At 34.9% G+C, this 23797-nt stretch overlaps 2 protein-coding genes and 1 long non-coding RNA gene across 6 annotated transcripts in view; 2 read left to right on the top strand and 1 right to left on the bottom strand.

Annotated features, from left to right (window-relative positions):
• The first annotated feature begins 5159 nt into the window (after positions 1-5159).
• Positions 5160-23797, top strand: part of LOC125657681 (5-hydroxytryptamine receptor 4-like) — a 42041-nt gene continuing 23403 nt past the window's right edge. The window contains exons 1-2 of one of the 3 annotated variants that reach the window (XR_008798794.1): positions 5160-5902; positions 16791-16826. The gene's annotated coding sequence lies outside the window, so the exon portion shown is untranslated. Of the gene's footprint in view, positions 5903-16649; positions 16942-23797 lie in introns of those variants that run through there. The other 2 variants (XR_008798795.1, XM_056150247.1) reach the window with 2 other exon arrangements.
• On the bottom strand, positions 9593-20108 carry LOC125657685 (uncharacterized). Its single transcript, XR_007363429.2, has 3 exons — positions 16750-20108; positions 16342-16410; positions 9593-10084 (listed from the first exon to the last, which is right to left on the bottom strand). It is a non-coding gene; the product is annotated as an uncharacterized LOC125657685 (long non-coding RNA).
• LOC125657684 (ciliary-associated calcium-binding coiled-coil protein 1-like) overlaps positions 21624-23797 on the top strand; it is a 56371-nt gene continuing 54197 nt past the window's right edge. Inside the window, exon 1 of one of the 2 annotated variants that reach the window (XM_048888412.2) lies at positions 21624-21667. The gene's annotated coding sequence lies outside the window, so the exon portion shown is untranslated. The remainder of the gene's footprint in view (positions 21668-23797) is intronic. The other variant, XM_056150249.1, reaches the window with a different exon arrangement.

Here is a 23797-nt window from a genome sequence, read left to right as displayed (position 1 = left end):
TGACATCTTTTCGATATCGAGTCATGCGAATCGTCAACCACGCTTCATGTCGCTGATATCATTTAATTTAAAACAAAAACACACTGTATTTTGTTCTAAAATTTTACACTCCCTCCCCCTTTCCTGTTTTGATTCTATCCTGATCCGGTTTATGGATATTTAACAGATTGACACTGTATATACCATTAATATCATGCGTTTTTCTATCTATTCGGAAAATAAGATAAAAGACATCCTTTTAACTTAAAGAGATATATTCATATAATAATTTGCATGAAAGGTATATTTTTAAAAACAAAATATATACATGTACATGTATCTCTTCTAAGCGTCCAAAGGAGATTCTCTCATTCAAAAAGAGATATCTCTCTACATAGCCGGATCCAGGAATTTGTGAAAGGGGGGGGGGGGAGTCTAGCACTTGATCTCTTAGGTACTTTTCACAATCTCCACCCCACCCGATTTACACTTTTTGCTTGTGTACATATTTTAACATCTTAGGGGAGATCTGGAAATGGTGCGTTATATAAGAAAATGCTTTGTTTATTTACTTCTTGTTTCCCAAGTTCTAGTCATTCTTATCGCCTTATTCAGATCTGATCTCAAAAAATAAAAAAAAATAAAAAAGCTGATTTAAAGGCCAATAGGCCGGGGGTCTGGTTGCCACATAGGCCACATTAAGCTCTGGGGTAAATTGTGCAAAACCCTGCATTCTGAACATTTCCTGGTACTTCTTTTTCACTTTTAAATTGTCTGCTTCTTAAACAAAACTTTTATATTACATATAGTTCTAAAGAATTTTTAAGTAATACTTGTATTTGACGAAAATATCATAAATATATATCAGTGTTTCGTCTATTTTATCCTAGAATTAAATGATATACTCGTGTTGATAAATTTGAATGAAGAAGTTACCAGGGGCGGATCCAGGAATTGCGGTTACGTTGGGGGGGGGGGGGGGGGGGGGCACCACTTTATGAGGCAGGGGGTCTGGGGGTGAAGCCCTGGTGGGGGCCCAGGGGCCGAAGCCCCCGGAAGTTCCTGGATTTTCAGATTTTATAGGGCTTGAAATATATCTCCTATTTAGTCTTTTGTACTATTTTCTATCATTTTTTTAAGAGTTGAAATTAATAAAATGACGCAAATTTCAATAGTTTTTGGAAAAAATTAAAATCTCCCAATAAAGTAATTAAAGAAATCAATAAATTTTGTCATTTATTTCTCTGGGAGTGGAAGATTTTATTGCTTCTTACATTGTTTTGTAAATTTTTCTAAACAAGATACCACGATTTACGTCAAGTTTGAAAATTTTAGGGGGGGGGGGGCGCCGGCTGCGCCCCCCTTAAATCCGCCATTGGTTACATGTACATATAAGTATCCACCTTTCATATCATTTTAACTCAAAGTCTCGTTAAAATTGAATAACTTAATTTTGTGGTCCTCATAAAAAAAAGGGGGGGGGGGGGTCCGGACACCCTGGACACCCCCCCCCCCCCCCCCCCCCCCCCCCCGGATCTGCCCTTGCTCTAAGTTAAAGAGATACCGCTTTCGATTGATTCAATTCAGGTCGACTGCACACAGAATGCTACCCAAAGTTAAAGTCTACCATATCGTACAGGGACACAGTGATACTATAGTACAACTTGGTGTGATGGTATTCGTGCATGTACAAGCACATTATAGAAGCTCCTGTAACATTCATAACATTAATATATTCTAATACAATAGATTATTCATTTAGTTTTTAATATATGCTTAATTCCCATTTTTGTCGAGGATATCGTGGATAATAATTTACGAGTGTATCTAAATGTAAATCTAATTTCCTATCTGGTCCTAAAATTTAGGGGAATCCAAATCCTGATGTAATTATCATATAAATCGCTCGGCTTAACCAGGCGGCAACTGGTTAATGCCGCCCAAACGACCTCCGCGAACTTTCCCACCACGTTTGTGATTAGCTTGTTACGTCACATATATGGCGAAGGTCATATAGGGGAGAAATGGAAAAAAGCTATATCTTTATGAGACATCTCTCAGATTCGAGAGATATCACTTTGTGAAAATCTGTAAGAGATATCTTTTTAGATTTGAGAGATATCTCTTTTACATCGATAAAGATATATATAGCTGTTTACAGTAAAGAGATACCTCTAAAATTAAGATATATGTATATTCAAGTTAAAGAAACATCTCTCTAAGTAAAAAAGATATCTCTTTTTTTAATAAATAATCAAATGACTTGCTATATACACATTTGACACAGGAACTGTTGACAGCTCACGCTCAAGCTGTGCTACAGCTCACGCTCAAGCGGTGCTTCCATGAATGTGTAAAGCAGTAGTTAATGTTTTGTTTTACTGCATTTCATAGCTCGACGAAACGTTACCATATACACTGGAAGTAACACGCAATCTCTCTCAGACCATGCGTCGATTAGTCCCACTTGCTTTTGGATTGTAAGAAAACAGTTGAGTGTGTCATATACAAATACTGTATATGATGTTTTTGAAAAAAAAAAAGACTGGAAAAATAATTATATGCTTAGTGTTCTGCAGTTTATTTAGTGATCAATTTACATGTAGAGTGTAAAATTGAGAGAGCGAAGTATGAATACTATTATAGTGATTAGTAATCCCTCAAACATATCCAGGTCCTACTGTAGCAAGATTCACAACTAATATATGAAATTCGATTTAACTTATTTGCGTATGAATTTTGTATCTTACAGTACATTTAGATACTAAGGTTCAGTAGTGTTATTGTAATGTGATCACTTCACTGTTCGTTACGCAATTTGGCCAGATACGAAGTTTTCTGTATCATGCCAGTATTGTTCGAAAGTTTTTGCCTAGGTTTAAGATGTGCACAGACATGCAAAGAGAAAGGCCATGAACGTTGATATTCTACATGTCTCCAATCTTCGTTCTCGGGGGGACTAAAATGATATTTTTCATACAACAATTGGTATGAAACAGTTTAAATAATTAACTAACCAACTATATAAATTACAATCCGTCATTTGTAACTGTTCCTCTACTTTTTGTTTATTTTACATATCATTAAACATGTATACAAACTATTTTTCGGTGTCGTGGTCACAATATACACCTATTTATGATATGGCTTTATTTCATAAAGTGAACTGAAATTGCGTTATTAAATGTGTGCATCAATATTTTATAGCATTTATCAAAGTTTTATGTTAAATATTATGTAAGCCTCCTGAAGACCTACTAAATCCCTTGCAAAACAAGCATATTGCATTTAGTTATAAGCCATGTCTGTTGTATGAAATTTAGATATATGTAATATTGAAGAAAAAACAGTATTCGTATATCTCACGGTATTACAAAATATATTGAATTGGCTGCAAAATCGATCCGAAAATATTTTTCTACGCACGATAGCGTTTGATATTTATGATCAAAGCTATAAAATGTTTATGAAATTTTTGATTAATAAACAAGTTGCGACAAGGTCCTTTGTAGACAAAAGCCGTTATGATGACACTGAATACTATTCCAATGCATCAATTCTAGTGCGCAATTCTTCCGAGTCCAAACTTAATCTAATCAACAAATATCGACAGAATTTGAAACGTTATAGCCCTATTAAATGGAGACTTTAATTACACAATTAGTAAATTTACATCATTGTGTCGTAAAATCATACATCTATGTAAATATGAAATAAGAGAAAAATCGACCACTGTGAAAATACAGCTTACTTTTTCTCAGAAACAAGTAGTTGGACATTGTTTCCTTTATTTCTACTTCATGATTTAAAATATCTGTGTTACGTATCTCCCGATGAATCTGTCAATAAATTTACTAAATCAAATTAATATTAATGGAGACAAAAATTGAAAAATAAAAAAAAGGATTAGGGACTACAAATAGCTTGCCTCCATGCGTTGTGCGTCACACCATTCAAATCGTGTTGCGTGTAGAAATGGGATTTTAAAAAACCACGTAAACGGCTAATCAATTGCGGTATCAATAACTGCCACATGCATGGAGCATCGACGAGTTAAAGGTATGATGTCTTAGATTTGCGGGGGAGGGGGTGTTGTATGTGTATGCAGTCAAGTTTTTGACAGGCACCTAGAATCGTGTGTGTGTGTCCCTGCATGCCCCCTTTTAAGAATGACCATTACTTGTTTTGTAATGGAAATAAAAGATATATATTGGGTGACCCACCCACCATTTTTAGTAATATGTAATAATGAATGGCTTGAAAGTCATGAATAGAAACCAATTAGCGAAGTATGAGCATAGATAGTAAAATACCTCAACACCCCCTTCTCGATTTAAGGAAATGATGTTGGGGATGGGGGTGTTATTGAGGCACTTATAGCAGAAGACTTTAAATCCCCCACCTCCAATGATTTAAGAAAATGAAGTTAGGAAAATGTTTTAGAGGCAGTCACAATAGAAAACTCTAACATCCCACACACCCCCACACACAAATTAGGATTTTGAAGATCGAGCAAATCACTTCGGTTTGTTGCCCCCCCCCCCCCCTCCCAACTTTGAAAAACAATGGTGCGTGTCTGTTTGAAGAAATTTCGGGCCACTTCACTTGATTTGAACATGATTTATTAGAAATGGGCATAAATTCTTCACAGTTTAATTAAACGAATCTAGAATATCTTATATTACATTGTTTTTTGAAAAAGCCTTTGAACGTGCTGTACAATTTCCAATAAGCGTCGCAGTTTTCTATAGATATGTGAATATACATGTATTTTCAAACTTATTGCAGAAAGAGAAACAGGTAGTCAATATTTTATAACGATAGTGTATTACCTGGTCACGGTAAAAAGATCAAAGCATTGCGATCAGGAAAAATACCAGAAATTTCAAACCTAACGAAGACATGTCCTCACGCTGTGAATAATTGCCGTGATCCGGAGTAGATTGCAATCGATATTATACATATATCTAATTTTGGCATACGGTGATAGCTAAACTTTGTTAGAGAATTTGATATCGTATATTGTATTGATTAATTACTGGAAAGTTGGGTGTTTTTTTTAATTAGAATAATTGTGGAATCAAAATCAAGGGGAAAGGGAAGATACATGTTTGCATACGAGGAAAAAAAAATCAGTATTTTTCTCACCTTCACATTTTTTTCACAAATTTAAACCAGATATATTAACAGATGAAGAAAGGCTGTCGATACAATAAAGTGCGCTGTTCTGATTTATATATATATATATATAGGAGCTTCGTAGTTTAGCTTAGGAAAAAACAACACTGGGTGATTGTACACATCCGCCGTGAAGAGTGGGCGACTTTTTACTTCATTACAAACACTCCACAAAACATTTGAAGAATGTCCAAGGAAAAACTCCTCTACTAGCGACACAAGGCATCAATGTCCTGCAGATAATTTAATCCAACTTCAAATTTGGTTGGCACCTTAGACAATTCTCACATCATCCGCCTTGGTCGGACTGGAATCAAAGGTGTTAAATGAGAAAGATGATGCCGTAACCTTCACTCCCGGTGCATTAAATTCCTGGAAGGCTAAAATAATTACATTGATATCAGAGCTTCGTAATAAGCCCTGTTTAATTGTGCTCGTAGAAGTGATAGAACCGAACGCAAGGATAAACTTATCTCTCAGAGACGAACAGGGGAATCATACTGAACACGAAAATCTTCAGATGTAAAATATTGGACTATCTAATGTGCAGATTTTTGGATGTAATAATACAACTTGACTTAGTTTGCCAACATAAGACGAATGGGAACGGAATGTTGGAGATTGTCATGATCATTAATGCGTTTGTGTGTGATTACATCAATTTAGGCTCCTGGATGTCAACGTTGTTCTCGCCAGGATCTAATGCTACCTCTACACGGGAATAAGAGAGCCGCATTTCTATTATGTAAGTATTATTATTCATTACTATATTTATAGAATAATATCTTTGCAGTGTTCTTGAAATGCAACGAAGATGCAATATTGTGTATCCTGCCCCCTAGTGTTCCTGGTCAATAAAATGTCCATATCCTGCACGATATTACATTTGGATTCAAATACCGCTTCTCTCTATAGAAGCTTAATGTTGGTATGAAGTAAATATAAAAACCGCAGAGACCACGGTTTCTTATATCAATTTATATCTCATTACTCTTTGAAGCCATATGTGTAAAAAACATTTCGTTAATTTTCTATGCAATAAATAAACACATATACTTATATTCGTATGGTGCGAAGTGTTCATATCCTTGAGTTGAAACAGTGTTTGAAAGATACCAATCTCTTAAGAGACTCTTGAAAACCTTTCATAAACATTCAACAAACAGACATGTGGATGCACGGGGCCCCTATCCAATCAATGTGTATGAATTGGAATGTTGAAACACGGAGACAAACCATCTGCTTCTGGATTTGTTTTGTATCATTCAGCATTTACTTTTCTACAAATGAACATGACGCGTGGATCCAACATCATGCGATGGTACAAGTAGTTTACGAAACAAGAGACGAAACACCTCCTTGCTGTAGATACGTTTTGTATGTTTCCACCCGAATGACATCTTTTGATACAAATTATATTGAAGATTTAACTGTCGCAGTATTTACAGGTAGACCAGTGGTGGAGTGCTTCCTCTTGAAAAGGCGATTGAGGGTCCCATGTCATATGTTGGTTTTGTTTTTAAATTGTTCATGCTGTTTTAAGCGCCTTGGGTAACTTGTCAAAGGCGCTATATTCAAATCTGTGTATTATACTGTATTGTTCGATTCCCGCCTGCAATAACCTTTATACCTAGGTCATAAGGAAGCGATGGTTTTGCTCTCTGATGAAACCTAATCACAAATGGCCCAGAGCCGCGCCTAGCATCACTTAATTAACACTGGTGACGTCTGATAACTGTAATCAAGATCAAGGCAATATTTAGAAAGTATTGGCTCCAATGTCACATGTACATTTGTTGGTCAAGGTCAAGCTGAGTTGTATACACTCAAATGATATACATTTTCATTTGTTTTGCAGCTTCGAGTAAAATCTCATTAAAGTCATATTGCTATATACTTTCTTCTTTTTGTGTGCGTGCGTATTTTCAAATGAGGGATCCAAGTTTTTGTAGAATTTAACAGGAAAAATGATATAAAAAATGTTTAAATACAAACCAAAGTTTTGTGCACGTGTCAAAATGAAGTGGGGAAGGGAAAAAATGGAAAAGAACCTCTGAAAACAAGATATTGAGTAATTGTGTACAAGATGTTTGTTACTGGGGTGAAACACAACTTGGCATTTAAGAGCTTTTTGAAAGAGAGCCCAGCTTCGAAGAGATATTAATTATTTAAAATCTTTACATCTCTGGAGGTATTGAAATCACAAACACACGCGTCTAATCAGACGATTTAGTCATCGTCATAGCCAATTTTGTAAATTGTCGAATGGGGATGATACGTCAATATCTACAGTCCCAATGTATCTTTACAAATTGCAATGATATCCATTTCCCCATGAACGCGCTGCAGTGATACGGAAACAATGCGCGTATGACTCTTGATGAATATAGTACGTCTATTTTGATGATTGGAAATTCTGACAGAAATGAAAGTAGAATGTAAAATATAAGCAATAAATTTCAGTTTTGAAAATGCATGAGGGCATAAACTGCTATGCTTCATGCGCTTCACAAAACGTATGTCGGCGTGAAGCATAGCAGTTCACATTTTCAAAATATTTTTTCTTCATGGGAGACATAAAATCATACCTGACAAAACCGAATTTCCTGTAATGACAACATGATTGCATTAATAGTAATTCAAGTAATTAATTAATTTTCAATAGAAATCGTACCTGCAATCTCCTATATACTGTGCATACAAACATACAGATATTATAGTTAACATACCCTATACACTGTACATACAAACACACAGATAGTTAACATCCCTATATACTGTACATACAAACACACAGATAGTTATAGTTAACATTCCCTATACACTGTACATACAAACACACAGATAGTTAACATCCCTATATACTGTACATACAAACACACAGATAGTTAACATCCCTATATACTGTACATACAAACACACAGATAGTTATAGTTAACATTCCCTATACACTGTACATACAAACACACAGATAGTTATAGTTAACATCCCTATATACTGTACATACAAACACACAGATAGTTAACATCCCTATATACTGTACATACAAACACACAGATAGTTAACATCCCTATATACTGTACATACAAACACACAGATAGTTAACATCCCTATATACTGTACATACAAACACACAGATAGTTAACATCCCTATATACTGTACATACAAACACACAGATAGTTATAGTTAACATTCCCTATACACTGTACATACAAACACACAGATAGTTAACATCCCTATATACTGTACATACAAACACACAGATAGTTATAGTTAACATTCCCTATACACTGTACATACAAACACACAGATAGTTAACATCCCTATATACTGTACATACAAACACACAGATAGTTAACATCCCTATATACTGTACATACAAACACACAGATAGTTATAGTTAACATTCCCTATACACTGTACATACAAACACACAGATAGTTATAGTTAACATCCCTATATACTGTACATACAAACACACAGATAGTTAACATCCCTATATACTGTACATACAAACACACAGATAGTTATAGTTAACATCCCCTATATACTGTACATACAAACACACAGATAGTTATAGTTAACATTCCCTATATACTGTACATACAAACACACAGATAGTTAACATCCCTATATTCTGTACATACAAACACACAGATAGTTAACATCCCTATATACTGTACATACAAACACACAAATAGTTAACATTCCTATATACTGTACATACAAACACACAGATAGTTATAGTTAACATCCCTATATACTGTACATACAAACACACAGATAGTTATAGTTAACATCCCCTATATACTGTACATACAAACACACAGATAGTTAGCATTCCCTATATACTGTACATACAAACACACAGATAGTTAACATCCCTATATACTGTACATACAAACACACAGATAGTTAACATCCCTATATACTGTACATACAAACACACAGATAGCTAACATCCCTATATTCTGTACATACAAACACACAGATAGTTAACATCCCTATATACTGTACATACAAACACACAGATAGTTATAGTTAAAATTCCCTATATACTGTACATACAAACACACAGATAGTTAACATCCCTATATACTGTACATACAAACACACAGATAGTTATAGTTAACATCCCTATATACTGCACATACAAACACACAGATAGTTAGCATTCCCTATACACTGTACATACAAACACACAGATAGTTATAGTTAACATCCCTATATACTGTACATACAAACACACAGATAGTTAACATCCCTATATACTGTACATACAAACACACAGATAGTTAGCATTCCCTATATACTGTACATACAAACACACAGATAGTTAACATCCCTATATACTGTACATACAAACACACAGATAGTTAACATCCCTATATACTGTACATACAAACACACAGATAGTTAGCATTCCCTATATACTGTACATACAAACACACAGATAGTTAACATCCCTATATACTGTACATACAAACACACAGATAGTTAACATCCCTATATACTGTACATACAAACACACAGATAGTTAACATCCCTATATACTGTACATACAAACACACAGATAGTTAACATTCCCTATACACTGTACATACAAACACACAGATAGTTATAGTTAACATCCCTATATACTGTACATACAAACACACAGATAGTTAACATCCCTATATACTGTACATACAAACACACAGATAGTTATAGTTAACATCCCCACGTAGAGAAATCGCCTTAATATTATTTCAGAGGATTGACATTTCATAATTCTCCATTTATGAGATATAACAGCTAGGATAAATAATAAAGACCAATCCTTTATAAAAGAAAATTGATTAATAAACGAAGTCTCATGCATCGATGTTGTTGGGTTTTTTTTCTTGGTGTGTATTGATTTACGACAGGTTCACTCTGCTTGTATACCTGAAATGAAATTGTCCAATGAATGTCTCTTGCCTGTTGAATTATGCAGATGACAATCCCATGTGTTTGTGTGTATTGGTAATTTGAAGACTTCCAAGCTTCGTGGAATGTATTCTCTTTGCTCACTCTTAAATAGGTTTGTAAGTGTCGTTGGAAAAGAAATCTGATTACATATCTTTCATAAGTCATTTCTTATCCACCTAGACTCGACGCATTTCGCAACAAAATATCGCACATGATTTTCGGAAGGTATAAAACATAATACACTCTGGTATTTTTTTTTCCATTGTACTTCGATATTGAAAATATGTCGAGGCTTCTCATAAAAGAGCAGTCTACAGACATCCGTGATTGAAGAAAATATATTTGATTTACAGACGCTGAAACAAATAATTAATGAAGTATTAAAAGGTTTATTTTGCACGCATTTGTGCCTCGCTGATCGGGAGTAAATTGTGCATCTTGATCAGCGAAGTGCTATGATTAATGTAACGTTCGTCCACTGAATACAGGGAGTCAAGAAAACAAACTGATTAAGATTCACCATTCTCATGATTTCTGGTTTTCATCAAAATGATGGCGCGAATATCCAGAGAACGCTGTACATCTACTAAAGTGTGAAAAACGTTATTTCTATTTGGGTATACTAGTGAGCATAAACCTGGGCGATATTAAGTTGGCGATCAAATGAAAGGTACATGGAGAGAGAGAGAGAGAGAGAGAGACAGAGACAGAGAGAGAGGCAGGCTGACATAGATTTATCCTCTGCCCAATCCCATTCAGAATTACATAAGATATTGTTTGAATTGTAATCGAGCCCAAAACTGAAGATTACAGCGGACTCAATTTCCATTAGTAACATTTTCACAAAACATTTGCCATAAAGACGTTTAAAAAAGTGGAACCGTGTACACAAGGAGCATGTGAGTAATGTAAAAACGATTTCATTGTATCAGAGCCTTCTACGAGCAGACTTCATGTATAATATACAGTGCAATATCTTTGCTTTCTTTTCTTTTCATATGCATAGAAGTAGATAAAAATGACACGATATATTGCTGGAATGCCAACTAGTGTAGTTGAGGTCAATTCACCTGGTGACCCAGAAGTCACTGCTTGTTGCTTTTCGCATTGCTTTCTCTTATTACCTACTAATATACTGAAACTTTACATAAAGTTTACATCTTTATTTTTTCCCTTTGCGATGTAAATTGTATTGAATTGCAGGTTGTGGTTTTGGGTTGTTGCTAACCGTACTTGGATCATATTGTGATCTTCAAGATTTATCCGGCCACGTTCATACTGCCATGATGACAGAACGCTAGTACAATGTAGCTGTGGAAATTGGGATCTCTAACCCGTTTTAATGACATTACGCATCATTATGTACAACGCCTCGTAAATAGGAAAGGAATGCCTTTCTACTAATTTGTTCCTAAGGAAATACCCATAATGCATAGAGAAACTGCATTTTGTCAATTAGACTTTGAATGCTAGAGTACCCCGAAAAATTCTTCGTTAAGATAAATGGTTGGTAAAAATTTGTTCATTAGTGTGTTCGTAATAAACCATGTGGTAACAATTAAAAGTGATCGCGTGTTCCCATTTCACGTGCCTAAGAAGTATAAATCATAAAGAAGGAGAACTATTTGGTTCAGCTGCATTAAAGATTGATATAAATCCAAAAAATGTACAAAAGGTGGGCAAAGAGCTTGATCCGAAAGCGAAATTAGGCGCGTATATCTATACCTACTCAAGATGAATAAACAAGCTATACCACTGTTTGCATGTAACAGAGTCGATGTTGTAATCTCGGGCGTCCATTCATCAATGCCATCATGAATTTTCAAGTTATCTACATGATGTACATCACATTGAGAAGAGAAGGAATATCAATGAGACTGATTTACAAATATATGTAATACTTAGACTTTATGGTTATATAATGAGAGAAAACAAAAACTCTAGCCGTTTTGTTTTTGCATTTCAGATGCAACACTATTATACATGTGCTATATAGGCTAGCATACATGTGTCTAAATCATCATCAGAAGCGCAATATATCGATAGGTATTATTTCTAAGATTAGGAGACAGGAATCTCACCGGCTCTGACTTCGTATTAACAAATATGTAATTTATATCAATCTCTACCCAAAGTTATCGTTCCTTACATTCACATATACCTCTGTCATGTCAAGGTCTCGAGGGTTTTTCAAGATTATTGTAAAACGGCAAAAATGCTCAAATAAAATATAGTTTTGACTTTAGTTCAAAACATTTATGTCTATGGTAATATATAGAGAAAAAGACCATGTGTCTGCCGGAAAATCTAAATCTGCCTAGTTCGCACTTTCTTTCAGAAAATTACGTCACAGTGTATGTGACGTCACATTATAGTAAAGAGATTTTAAAACATGTCTGCGATCTTGTAGGCTAGCAATGTGCACGTACCGGAGTAAAACAGCAGGCCAGGATTTTGCATGGGTGAATAGAATTATTTTTGTTAACTTTAAATGAATGGTTTGCTAAGAATGCTTCTGTACCAAATTGTGATATGTGTTCAGCTATAAATATAGGCTGAAGTTTGAAATACACTGTATGCCCAAAAAAATCCACACCTTGGGCTTGTACCATATAAAAATGTTGGACACAAGACATTTTCATTATTGGACTGTTTAATTTACTTGCAGTAGCATAAACGGATTTTCAATTTTGGTAACCATTTCCAGATGTGTTTACAGCTGGAAGTCACTAGGGACACATAAGTTACAATATTAGGCCTGTGTTTTGGTATAAATTCAAACTCCAGAATAAGTCAGACCTTGGGCACCAGTGCACGTGTACACAGGAAGTGCGTTAAAACATTTGAAATATCCCTGGTTTCTATAATTTCATGTTTGAAGTTCATATAGAATTGTCTCGCATTCGTGTGATCTGACATTTTCATTAAAAAATAAATTTTTCCTATTCCAAGTCTCGCCAAGTTCAAAATCGATAGTTCCAATTTCCTTGATGGCTAGGCATTTAGCATCTTTTGCACAAAATATTTTTTTCAGTTGATCTTTAGATATGTTTCATGGAGTGTGTTGCAGTATTAGTAGTCCCGCCCCGGGCCCCATTTGAAAAAAAAAAATCTGGATCCGCCCCTGTACGTGTATATAGAGCAGTTGTAACAATAGTATTCTCGAATATGCCAGATTCCAAGTGACCAAGTCAACAGAAGTATTTTTTTCGTGGGCTTAGTCTACTCGCGAAAAATCAAAGGACCATTATAGATTTCAAAATCTACTTTTGCCACATATTTCCAAGTATTCTCAAAATCAGAGCTCGTTCTTTTTTGCGAAGCATACATAATTAATCAGAAACGTAATTCATTGCCCATAAATTATACGACCTTGACGAGAAAATGTGTACTTTAACTCATCTGAGCTTTTTAAAGCTCAAGTTCGCTTTTGTCCATTGTCCTACTTTCGCTTGTAGGCTTTTCACATTTTCGACTTCTTTCATATTTTGTATATATAGATTCTTATGATACGACGGTGTTTGACCTTGGAGTATGACCTTCTTTAAAAGAAAACTGACCATCCAATATCTCCTGTACCATCTATGGTTGAACTTTTATATTTTGTAAATACATTTCTTATAACAAGACCTTTCATTTCATAGCATGATATATGTAACCTTGACCTTTTTTCTTTTTTCTTATCTAATCCCCCCCCCCCCCTTATCACCTCAAGACCACTTGAATACCGGTATATTACTTATTGTGTGAATCCACAAAGCATTTTTTACCCCTGTTTTGTATTGCACGACTGAATGGATAAATAGATATAAAATAATAAATAAATAAATTGAACCCAGAAATTTACAACTCTATTGTTTATACATTTTTTTATGTTAATACGCTTGATTTATTCTTAGAGATTACATGTATACTTGTAACTCGAAAGCAAATATTAACGATATATATAACTAAGCTGCAATTCCCAATAAAGTACGTATTACATTACTTTCGGAAATTTTTTAAAAATACATTCACATCACTCCCACAGAAACGAAAACATTAATTCTACAGTTTGAAAACCCGTATCAGAGCAGATCGCGCCTTGCGCGGTCTGTAATTAACGTTTAAAGTTCTAAATTTGAAATAAATTAAATTCTATCAACCCTTATTAACTATTACAAGACATGTATTGACTGCAGATGTGATCTTAATCAAGCTCCCAAAATGTTACTAACCTTTACAATCACGTAATACAGGTGCTTTTGTGTTTACCCTCTAATTCAGTTAAAGAGGAAAACCATTCAGTTTGAATAGAAAAAAAAAATTCAGTTGGAGAGGAAAAAATCCAGTCTATAATACTTACTGTTACAAATACAAATTCTATTATTTAGGAGGATGGATAAATTAAAAGATTTTTTTGTTGTTGCTAAGAATGCATGATTAGAAGATGCCATCCGGGCAACTTTTGGGAGAGCATAAAATTATTCAAGGGTGCTTTGATTGTTTATGTATGAGCATGTCATATTCGTTCATGTTTGAATTTTTCTAGTATATATAATTCAATGAATCACAAATATTACCTCGTATGAGCTGGTCACTCACATACTGGGTCTATTCATATCATAGCTTGGGATTTCTACTCCTCTTCTCACAAACCCTCGGCATACCCCCCCCCCCACCCCCACCCCCTTCCCCACCCCTAGATTTTCATTTTTCCCCTGCTGCAATTATTTAATTTTGATTTAAACAATATTTGATTCACTAATAAGTGAATGGGATTGGACAGCAGGCATAGCCAATTTGAGCCCCCTCCGTACATCAAGGTCACAATGAATCAAACACATCTACATATGTAGATATGATATATGAATAAGATAAAATGTATAGAAAAAAGAGATACAAATATATTATATATGTACTAATGAAAATAACCATGAAACAAGAAGCAAGAAAAAAAAATAATGATAAAAGAACGAACAAAAATACGCAAAAAGAAATACCGTTTTGAACATAAGTGAATTACAATAGATTATTTCACATTTTTAAACGCTTTGTTGCATTGATAAAGTTTGTGCTGTTTCAAATATTTTCATAAAAAAAATTTGTCCGTGATAAGAACTACCATATAACAACAGTTCAACTGTAGGTTGTTGATTATAGCAATTTGTAATATATTATGTGTGGCTTGTAACAATGCAATTCTGCAATGTGTATAATTTGGACAAACAAAAAAGTAATGGTAGGCATTTTCAACTGAATTAATACAATTAGTACACATTGGAGTATCTGATAAACTGTGATGATATAAATCTGCAATTATTTGAACCAGAACATTGTCTCATTTCCTTGTTACCACAATTTGACGCATTTGTGGACCCCAAAAGAAAAAAACGACATTTAGATATATCGACGACGTTTTATCTATCAATAATACTCATTTTCACTCTGACAGATGTCGATTCGATATATCCTAGTGAACTTGAAATAAAAGATACCACAGAGTCTTCCACATCTGCTTCATACCTGGATATTTTATTGAACATAGACTAACAACTCATCTTCATGACAAACGGGATGACTTCAGTTTCTCCATCGTCAACTTCCCGTATATATGTGTAACAATATACCATCAACACCTAAATATGATATTTATGTCTCTCAACTTATTCGATATGCACGAACATGTTCTGCATATGATCAGTTTTTAAATCGAGGTAGGTTCCTGACAAATAAGTTGATGTTACAGGGGTTTCAACAGTCTCGTTCAAAGTTTAAATTTCGCAAATTATATGGTCGTTATAACGATTTAATTTACAAATACAACCTGTCATTAGATTGAATGCTGTCTAACCAGTTTCATGCCATATCTTAGTCCGTTCTTTACATAGTGATTTTGACTGAGGATTACTCCGTTTACCTGAGCAAAACATAGGGCTCATGACATGTGTGACCAGTCATCAGGGGATGCTTACTCCTCCTAGGCACATGATTCCACCCTAGGTGTGTACAGGGGTCCGTGTTTGCCCTACTCTTAAATTTGTATTCTTTATTGGAATTATGAGATTGATTATCACTGTTCGTTATCTTCACTTTTTCGAGTGCTTCAATCGATACAGACTGAGTTAATCACATTTCTAGAAAATATCCCAACTTTTTAAAAATAATATACTGGGTCAATGGTCTGTGAGGAGGTTGGTGTATTTGTTAAACCTTGGCGCCTAGCTTGGATGCCAAAAATATCTTGCATATACCTCTTGATGTTTAGTCCGTCCTTGCGACTTTCGACTTTTTAGTCATAGAATTCGCCGGTCGCATCAAACCTAAGTGAATTAAAAGTATTATGTAAAATGCAAAAGCATGGCTGGTATTTCATATATGAAATATATGCCCTGTGGTACGATAAAGAACGTTTTCTGCTACGGCCTTGAGCAACATGCATTAGTCAAAATATGTGGTTACTGGTACTGCACCTACAGCTGGTGACATCTTTATTATGCATGTGAAAAACGTAAACAACATAAAAAGAAACTGAAAATCATATCTCAAATAAAACTATTAAATTACCATAATTTTATTAAGTTCAACGACATCGAATTTTACTTCTAATTTTTCTATGCCAAGATAAAAGAGATGTAAAATTTGTCTATAATTTTGCTTACCGAATTCACAGACATCTAAGATTTATTTCCATATATTTCAGATTAAAACGTGCTCGTCCGAGCTGTAATATCGAGAGGTAAGTACCTCACTCTTTGTAGAAGTCTTCAATGTTGTCCCGTGTTGAGATGTTAATGTTGGTCCCCCAACTGTTTATCACCATGGTGGCTGTCACGGAACTACCGAAACTTGACGTAATTCATTTCTGCGCTTGTTTGTCATAAAGTAAAGTTGTAACAAGTAAATTTTCACAATCTTTACCCGAGGGCGCAATGCAAGCTTCACTTTCGACTCTATTAGCGTTCAAATTACGAGAATCTTGTAAACGGTTAAATGACGTGTAAGGTTTTTTTATTCAATGTATGAGCTGTCATATCAACTTTATGTCTGTATAAATCTAATATGATATCTATGTGATCATTTAGCATTGATTCCCACGTGTTCTTTCATGGAGTGAAGTTTGCGTAGTGTCCTGTAGTAGAGATTGGTAAATCCAGAAAAGAAGACAACATGTCATAACACCTTCTGTGAGCTAGAGTTCTGGTATGGCCAAGAGACAAAAGTTGTCCTCTTGGAGTCATCAACTGCGTGCAGAAAAATTTTGTGGATACCGTGTACATAATATCCCCTGGTTTCACACTTGTTGCAGTGATAAGAGGTGGGAAGGAAACTGATAGTATTTTTAGGCCACGTGAGTCACTCGTGTGTCATCCATTGACATTTGAACATAATAACTTCTCTAAAATTATGAGGCTAATTTTCGTCAAATTTGGCATGGAACAAATTAGGGGGAGAGAGAAAAATTGTAGAATTCATGGTCACTCTGGGGCCTGAAGGGTGGGGATCAAAGCTATAAAAAATATGCAATCTTTAAAAGGGGACATTTACTATTCTAGCAGACAATATTTATGTTTATCATGCATAATGATACCTCTACCTTTGTAAAAATCTTGTCTTCTCGGTTAGGGGTTCATGTGTGATAGTGGACTGTATGTTTTATGGATTAAAATTACACCGATTCTTTAAATCTTCATTACCCCTCCAAAACATATCTTCTTTACTTTTGTGAATTGTGAAGGAATACTGTATGTATAATAAATTAAAAAAAACCATACATGTGGCTATATTCCATAATCGTAAAATTCCCTACCCCTGAGCAAAGGTTAAATTGGTGTCTTGCTTTATTAGGAGAAGGTCCAAATGGATATATTTCTACAGCTATTGTGAACAGATATTTCGTGCATGATTATGGACAGCATGTTGCTGTCGACCAAAATTGTGAAATTTCCTACCCCTAAACCAGGAATCAAGACTTTAAGGCAAGGCCCAAATGGATATACATGTACATGTATAATGAAACTTGTCTTGTCTCTTTACGTCTATGTATTATGCATGGTTATGAAGAGCCCTCTACCAAAATTGTAAAATTACACATCCCTGCATCTCGGATTCAGGCTCTAGGGCAGGGCTAAATAGGTAAAATAATTAGTATACTTTTTATCTAGTATTAAATACGATCCTCTTTACCTCGGTGTTTTAAAACAATCCACTGTATGTACGGGTAGGAAGATTCCAAAATTGTGGAATTCATGACCTCTGGACTAGTTACTGGGGCTCCAAAAAGCGGTAATTGTTATAACAGTGAAAATACAGTTTCTGAAATTTTTGATACTCGCCTAATTTTAGAAAGTAATTAACCACTTGTGACGTGTGTGATTAAGCTGTCCATGAATGAGTTGTTGCATAGTACTCAGGTGGTCCTCTTGCCAAAAAAAAAAAAAAAAAAAAAAAATCAGTGTTAAAACGTAGAAAATGTCACCGGAGAATGCAGTGCTTCACGATCCCCATTGTCCATGTTATTGTATATAAGATAATGTTGGTATATATTATATATGGAATGCCTTATTTCATTGCTAAAACTCAAATGGTGTTTGATGCGTCATCCGGAAACAGTACCGACGGATGAATTGATGGCTCTAAATCAATATCCCCTCTTTCTCTAAAACGGAGTACAAAAATGGCCAATATCACCATCTCGCGGCTTTCCCAAATGCACAAAAATGGTAACGACATAGCAGTTAATGTGGTAGAAAGTACCCGTAAAAGCTTGGGCTTGTATACCACGCAGAAAATAAACATTTCCCAAGGAAAGTTCTATATAAAAAGGATGAAAACTCAGTATTATTTTATCGTCCGTGACTTGACTTAAACCTTAATTTGCATTTCCCGGTTACCTTAGGAATTACTAATGATAACCTCGAGGGATATTATCTACCGTTAAGAATGAGGGTGCGGATCTTGTGCGAGTGGTATATTGTTACATACTAGTATGTACATACTAATCATGATAATATTAAAAATTCCAAGTTTATATAAGGAGAATTGATGGAAATGAGCATTTACCGTGCCTAACTAATTTGTAATTATCTTTTAGAGGTTTTGGAAATACTTGTACAGACTATTGTAATCCAAAGCGAATTAGATATATTTAAAAGTAAATTAATTATCAGTTATACAGGGTACATGTAACATAAACAGGGAAGGCCTCTGCGCATAGCATATAGCTGGCCTAAAGACAATTAACTGAGAATATAGTTCAACCAAACTTTTTATTAATTATATCTTACGATTCGTCTCGCATAGATGTTAAAAAAAAACTGCTGGTTTATTAAAAAAAAAAAAAGAAGCAAACTTGTACTGAAAATGTTATTTGTTTATGAAAATTATTTCAAAAGTTAGTTAGATTTGAAATTTAAACTTAAGTCTATTCTCAGTTTATGGTATCGAGGCTAGGTCCGCCCAAACTTTCTCCACAAAGGATTCAGTCCTGCAGCTTTGTGAAATACTAATATTTAAATGCCAGCAATACCGTGGGAGGAAAAGCAAACCACACCAATGTCCCACATCCTTTTATTCCGCGATAATTGACATCAAGGAAGTGGGTGTAGGAGTTAGTGTCCAAGGTTTAGCAAATAATATCACGTTTTTTGTGCCTTTGTTCATTTGATCAATACGTTAACATGTAATAAACTCCAAGCAACACTATCGAGCAGGATGACTGTGCAAATCAGGATGATTACATCCAAACACATAGTTTGGCCCTCCTTCACAAACATGCATTCACACGTAATATCCTGTTTTTTCTTCATATGCTTATTATCTCTTCATTAAGTGTTATACTGTAACCACATTCCTTGGTAATTGTAATTTTGTTTTCTTCTTGTGTATGTCAAATAATTGTGTAGTCAAAATACATTCCCCCATTTTGTCATAATTGTGTGGGGAGAATGCGCCAGAGATCGAAAAAAGGCAGTACCGTTTTCTGGGATAACATGCATCAAGGTCATGCAGAAAGCAGAAAATTTTAATCATTAATAAATCGAAACCTACAGTGCCCATGTTTGACCATGAATGCATCAAAATCGTCATTGTAAACAGATTCGGATATTGCGAGTCTTAAGACAATTGGTGAACAAAATCTGGTTAACTCCAATCTGTGAGGAATGCCATCTGTAAGGATTTTTGCAAATAACGGGGAATTACCGGATCTAATACTGTGCTCTTTGATCACGGGTCACAAGTCTGTTTATTAATTCCCCATATATTATATAAATGGAACTGTTGTTTAGAATGTAAGGGATTCTCGTTTGTTTCTACAGCCAGAAGTGCATATACTCGTATTTTCCTTTGAAATATGACGCCAAGATTTGAGTTAATGTCTTGATTATCCAGGTATACTTAATTCATTAGAAAAAATTTCATCTCTATAGATCACTCATTACACAGCATTTTTACATTTGTAGTTTTTCTGTCAGAGTTCTGGCCTTACATCCCAGCACGCGACCTTTGTCTTAGTTATTCACTTTGGCGTTAAGCATTTCTGTACATTTTATTTTAGTCAATAGAGATAGGTTGGATAATAAAACAAGAGAACCGCAGACAAACCGGATACCAGAACACAAGTGATAAAAGAGTGATTTGGTGGCATCATTGTTTTATTTCTGTGATACCTGGGCCGTCATCAGCGTCTGTGCTCGCGGGATGCGACTTCATAATGTGTGTGATTAGAGCCCCACAGTGCTTAACAAACAATAAAAACAGCTATCTACAAGAATGATACTGAAGCTTCTTCTCTCTCGATAGTCATAAAGTTGCAATTGTTTTAGTGTATTATGTTTTATATTTCATATCTATTTCATAATTCATTTGGGGTGGTTGAAAAACTTGGAGGATGCGCCATCTCTGGGGCAAAGGACTCGGTACGAAAATTTAAACATTTTTCTGTCAGTGTGAAATTCAGCAATTGCTACGTTGAAATAGTCAAAAGTTTTACCCCCAATATTGATCATTTGTATCTTGGAATATCACGTCAGAAAGCTAATTACAACCTCCGCTAAAATTATCTAAATGACATACATATAAAATCATATTCACTAAACCAAAACTATCCTCTTGATTTGATCGTGGTTCACACATGATCATAGTATTTGACTTCAAAAAGAGTGGTCTCCACTCTTTTTGAAGTCAAATACTATCAGTAGCAAACAGAAATAGTGATTTTGCCCCATTGATAGGAAGTACTGGGAAGTCCATATATTTGTAAAAATTTAATTCAGAATTCATTTCTAAATTGTGATTAGCTTTATAAGCCTAACCTAGTTAACTAGAAATTTATATATATTTCGAACTACTGATGGTGAACTAAGTCCTTTCACTGATTTTTCTATGCGAATTTTAAAAGCAATTTCCTATTTATGGTAGTCTTCGTCGTAGACACGCCCCTAGCGTTGAAGATGTCGTCTTGTTAACACTCCGAGTCTCACATGATCGTGCATTAATACCTCCCAGTTTATCTTTCGTTATGTAATATCATTTATGTGCGATATGATATGTATACTAAACCGGACTTATCAGCGAAAGGTAGGATTTCGTTTTCATTTTAGATTCTAGCTCTACAAATAAAAAACACTGATACTCAAAAGAAACTCAACACAATATTTATTTATAACACCAAATAATTTTACAACTAATGCAATAAATTTGATAATACACATGATCTTCATTTGCGTTTCTCCGATGCATGGAGTTGATTTGGTATCTTTTCTGTCATCCTCCCATAATTGATGCGCGGAGTGCAAGCAACATTACTAGAGGATTTGGACGCATACGTATGTCACATCCTGTATGATTGGATAAAGTTTGGACTAAAGGGGTGGCCAAGGCAACTTTCATTATTGTTTTGATGAAGGAATTCCATATTGTGTCTAACTATGTCATTGTCTTATTGAAACACAAAGTTATGCTGCCAAACAAATGGAACAACCACATGCTGTAATGTAGTTTCAATATACATGTAGCGTCCATTCAGATTATATTACCTACACCATAACGCCACCACTTCAGAAACACGTTGTCATGCATAGAATTCTTCTCAACGTTGGAAACCTCTGGCGGTCAATCGAGTGATAAAAGGTGAAATGTGATTCATCGAAGAATATACAATGCTACCGAAATCATTAAGCTTGACGTCAAGTCGACTACATATTAAAGGTAGCATAGCTGCAAATCGGTGACGTAGACATGGGCATAACAGGAACAGTATCTCGACTGATTCTTGGGTTTCCAATGCCAGGAGTCTCATTTGAAGTTTTTTCAGGTATAAAACGGTATCTCAGGTGCTACTATAACTTTTTGATCCTGGTGCGGCTAAGTATCTTTCGGTCTTCCGGTTTGGGGACGGAGCCTGTGAACAGTATAATCGGACTTCCGGTTTGGCGACGGAGCCTGTGAACAGTATAATTGGACTTCCGGTTTGGGGACGGAGCTTGTGAGCAGTATGATCGCCTGTACAGTGTTTCACTTGTGAACATGCTTTACTTTTGCAATTTAGTTTCAAGAACATACTTTTTAACAGCGAGGCGTTTTCAGGCATTTTCTGGGAGCCTTGACATCAACCCGGGAGCCCAACTAACATTTTACTGTAGGAAAAATGTTTCTGTATGTGGGATGAGACAGACACATGAAGTATTGCTTGATGTGTTTTACTACTAGCAATTCATGATATTTACAAAGGAGTCAGGATTTCGACTTGGGTAGCTCGGAAGGAGAGCTAATCAACCGTAAAACCACAGTCTGTGTAATAGCTGAAGTAATGGAACCATTATATCCAAATTGCATGTGATTTATATAATTTGTCCTTAAATGAAGTTAGCTCCTCAGTTTTTGAACACAACTGCTATAACTGTAAATAATGGTTCAATACTTATTTTTTCGGTCCACACGCACGCACACACACACACACACACACACACACACACACACACACACACACACACACACACACACACACGCATATATATGTGTGTACTGCTTAAACCTATCCAGTTCAAAATGTTCTTGTCGGTCCTAATTTTGAAAGGGTTGGAAAGGACTACATTTTAATGCGGAAGGATTCTTTAATCAAAAAGACCTTTTGCACGAATTTACAGATATTGTTTTCTTCAACATATCGTCAATAATGATACCCCTAAGCGTGTATTTCAGTTTTCTAATTTATGATACAAGTAGTTGAGACTTTAAAATATTTCAAATGTTGTAAATTCAGGAATTTGGTGGATATATTTTGTATAAAGTCTAAGAGCGTCTATATTCTTAAAAACATCTGTATTGATTTCCCGAAATTTGTATGAACAATGAAAATTCAGCTTTTTGGCTAATAGTTACAAAATTTGATCTATAACTCCCACTGTTTAGTTCCATCTTAAAATTTAAGGCAAGGCTTTGTGATTTATGTGCAATTACAAAAATGGCAATAATCCTAATATATTCTTTTGAATTTCTTAATTCCATTTGAATTTTCGGTATACCAAGTGCAAAAGGGTCATTTTTGATGTAATGATTAATTTGTGTTGCTTATGTTGTGTTGACACTGAAAATTTTAAATGAAGGTCATGTTTAACACATTATAGCTGAGTAAAAAAGCGCTATGAGCCCAAGTTTGTTTTTGTTTTTAATTTCATGTAGAAATCAATAATATTCTTCCAAAAAGTT

Source organism: Ostrea edulis, chromosome 9 (genome assembly GCF_947568905.1).
Source record: "Ostrea edulis chromosome 9, xbOstEdul1.1, whole genome shotgun sequence".
In the NCBI taxonomy this organism is placed as follows: domain Eukaryota; kingdom Metazoa; phylum Mollusca; class Bivalvia; order Ostreida; family Ostreidae; genus Ostrea; species Ostrea edulis.
Note: the sequence above shows the minus strand (reverse complement) of the source record. Positions and strands in the feature narration are given on the sequence as shown.